The sequence below is a fragment of the Oreochromis niloticus genome, linkage group LG12 (genome assembly GCF_001858045.2).
Source record: "Oreochromis niloticus isolate F11D_XX linkage group LG12, O_niloticus_UMD_NMBU, whole genome shotgun sequence".
Lineage (NCBI taxonomy): Eukaryota > Metazoa > Chordata > Actinopteri > Cichliformes > Cichlidae > Oreochromis > Oreochromis niloticus.
In genome coordinates this window covers 4,797,966-4,801,380 of record NC_031977.2, presented here as the reverse complement: position 1 = coordinate 4,801,380, position 3,415 = coordinate 4,797,966, and the positions used below count along the sequence as shown (strand labels likewise).

Here is a 3,415-nt window from a genome sequence, read left to right as displayed (position 1 = left end):
ACATTCAGCACATGACCTGAATTTGGAGAGCCCAATTATGTCAAGACTAAAGGTTCCACGCAGACCAGAAGACAGAGGTGTGCCACCTGCCAGTTTTCAAAGCATTGTACTGAGCGATTCCTGAGCTGCAGATTTCAACCCTCTGCATTTGAATGCATGGGAGATGGTAGAGATGTTTGCAACTGGAAAGATCAATTGAAAAAACTTTGAAATGCTTATGATCAGAATGATATGATATGTGTTCAGATGTAGCAAAATAAAAAAAGAATTTGCATAGCTACCTTTCAAGATGCAGGGGAGTTTCTGAAAGATGATCAGGAAGCACATTTGAGAACTCTGCTCCCATTGATCTGGACTTGCCCTGAGTGTCCCTGTAACATCCTCAGTTTAAAAAAGATCATTTACAGGCATGTGGTGACTGAGAAAATATCTAAGGTCCCCAATGGGGTGACCAATACTGAATCATGTGCTTCAACGAACTGTCACAAGGATGATTCTTGAAATCAGAACCTAGAGGTAAGGAAGCATCTACAGGAGTAGATGAATTCAAGTGCACAGCTGCAAGGAGAAACACTTTCCCACAAAAGGAGTAGATTAACATCAGTGGTGAGCGAAAACTTTAATAGCTTATTTAGCTGTGTGGCACTTTGTGTTGCTTGACTAAATCTACTGTGTGGGCCTGTATGTTATCTTTGTCTATGTAACTATGTCATTGTAACTTCTTTTCTCTGTTAATAAGGCCTGTAGCAGCATCGCACATCAGGCATGGTGGTAACAGATTTGTGTTGCTCTTCACACTTGAAATGATTTATGTTGGCCTTTTTACTAAATAATCTGTTGGCATTTGTTAGTACTTTCACATTACGTGGTGTTTCATCAGTTAAGTTATTCGTGTTCGATAATATCTGTTGGCTTGTGAACATGATTGGATTTGTCCAGTGGGCATCGGTGGGAGTGGGGGTATGAATCAAGCACCCACCAGCAGAAACTTAAATCAGCATGTATCATAGTTAGTTCATATGTAAACACATTTCTATTTCTGAACTTCTTTTTTCTAACCAACTGTAAAGTGATTTAGCTTTTCATAAGCAAACTTTTCATCAGTTAAATATTTTTTCTGCTTGGTTTTGTGATAATCAGCCAGTTGTTCCTATATTTCTGCCTAACATTTTTATGGTAATTTTAGGCTCTGAGTGCCTAGCATTATCATAAAATCCCTTGTGAAGACACCTCTATTTTGCATTTGTTTCAAACTGAAGAGATGTTTCACCTCAAATGGTAATTTCAGCTCACCATTTGAATCTATGAATCTTGAATTAGAAGTGTGCAATAATTGTTTAAACAAAATTCAGGCAGGTGAATAAATTTGGGCACTGTTGTCATTTTATTGATTCCAAAACCTTTAGAACTAATTACTGGAACCCAAATTGGCTTGGCAAGCTCAGTGACCCCTGACCTACATAGACAGGTGAATCCAATAATGAGAAAGAGTATTTAAGGGGGTCAATTGTACGTTTCCCTCCTCTTTTAATTTTCTCTGAAGAGTAGCAACATGGGGGTCTAAAAACAACTCTCAAATGACCTGAAGACAAAGATTGTTCACCATCATGGCTTAGGGGAAGGATAAAGCTGTCTCAGAGATTTAAGCAGTCTGTTTCCACAGTTAGGAACATATTGAGAAAATGGAAGACCACCACAGGCTCAGTTCAAGTTAAGGCTCGAAGTGGCAGACCAAGAAAAATCTCGGATAGACAGAAGTGGCGAATGGTGAGAACAGTCAGAGTCAACCCACAGACCAGCACCAAAGACCTACAACATCATCTTGCAGCAGATGGAGTCACTGTGCATCGTTCAACCATTCTGCATATGTGGCAGGATGAATGTTATTCCTTGGTTTAACCCACTTTCAGCCAGGCGCATTAGGGGGCGCTAGTATAAATAGTGGCCATTTGAGCGTCCCTGGATCGCTTACCTGTGATCTCCCCTTTGGTCATCTGACTTCCCTTTGGTGTTGCCGAGATCATTTGCGGGTTACACTTCTGAAGCCTCCATCGCGGCTGGTAGGTGTTTACTCATTGTAGTGTGTACGTTACCTTACTTGGTGGTAAACGGCTATTGTTTGTAGGTCGTAGCTGTAGAAGCCTCCGTTGAGCCATTCTGCTCATGTTTTATGACGCGGCTTACTCGGTACGTAATCAACTTTTGTTACGATCTCTGCCTTCTATTGTTCTTTTATAGTAATTACTTATTATTCTTTGCAGGAAGTGTGGGCCTTAGTTTTACGCCACGCTACGCGAACTGAAGTGCTGCTGTTTTGTTTTGCTTTGTTTTGCTTTACTTTTACTGTCTGTTCCGGCTGCGAGGTTTCTTTCCTACTACTGCCAGCCTTTAAAGTGGACGTCGGCGTGGACAACAGCTATATGCATGCCACGCGAGTCGGCTGGCGTGCATGTTGATTGACTGACTGGAAGATTAACTTATAGTCGGGCAGACGGCCAGTTGGAGTACTACGGCGATTCCGTCTGCTCCATATTTTAAAGATTTATTTAGGCTGTATGTTCTTCTTTTTTTTTTTTTTTTTTTTTTTTTTTTTTTTTTTTTTTTTTGTTGTTGTTGTTGATTTGTAGTTTGGGTTTTTGTTACACCACTGGTGGGAGGCCCTTTTTCTAGCTGCGGACCACCAGTGTGTTCCTGCAGTTGGGCTATCCCCAGCGTGTGAATATATTATATACAAACGAATTGTATAATTTTCTTTGTTTCTTTTATTCAGATGCGGAGTGCCGACGTGGAGGAGACTAGGGTGCCTTGGTGGTGGGATCCTCTGAGTGTACACACCTGCCTTTTCTTAGTTTATTAGCGTGAGTGTGTGATAGTGCTGCACTTGTGTCTTGGTGTTTTCTCCTCTTTTTTTGAGTTTGTGCGTGGCATCCCTGCCCCTCCACTGGTAAGCCTCGGCTCTGGATACCTTTTTTTAAGCATATTTATACACTGATATTTATGACTGTGCTTTTATACGTTGTTTTAATTAATAAATTGTTAACTTATTTTATCATTGAACCTCGTCTCTGTACTGAGTATAACAAACCTAACTGACTTCTTGGTGATTAGTGTTACCTCCAGTATTCTCTGGGTGAAATTCCCAGGGTGGCATTGTCTTGTAAACTGTAAAGCGCATTTACTTTATTTCCTCCTCGTGCTGCCACATGTACTTTACACAACGAGATGCTGTATGCGAGAGTGATCCAGAGGAAGCCTTTTCTCCGCCTAAGGGGCGTTATGCATGGAGGAAAAAGAACACAGCATTCCAAGAAAAACACCTGCTACCTACAGTAAAATATGGTGGTGGTTCCATCATACTGTGGGGCTGTGTGGCCAGTGCAGGGACTGGGAATCTTGTCAAAGTTGAGGGACACAT

General features: G+C 41.3%; 1 long non-coding RNA gene across 1 annotated transcript; it reads left to right on the top strand.

The window, feature by feature from the left end:
• Positions 1-1,635: 1,635 nt before the first annotated feature.
• LOC109204501 (uncharacterized) lies at positions 1,636-3,057 on the top strand. The gene is made up of 3 exons (XR_003213265.1): positions 1,636-2,060; positions 2,126-2,187; positions 2,262-3,057. It is a non-coding gene; the product is annotated as an uncharacterized LOC109204501 (long non-coding RNA).
• The last annotated feature ends 358 nt before the right edge of the window (positions 3,058-3,415 follow it).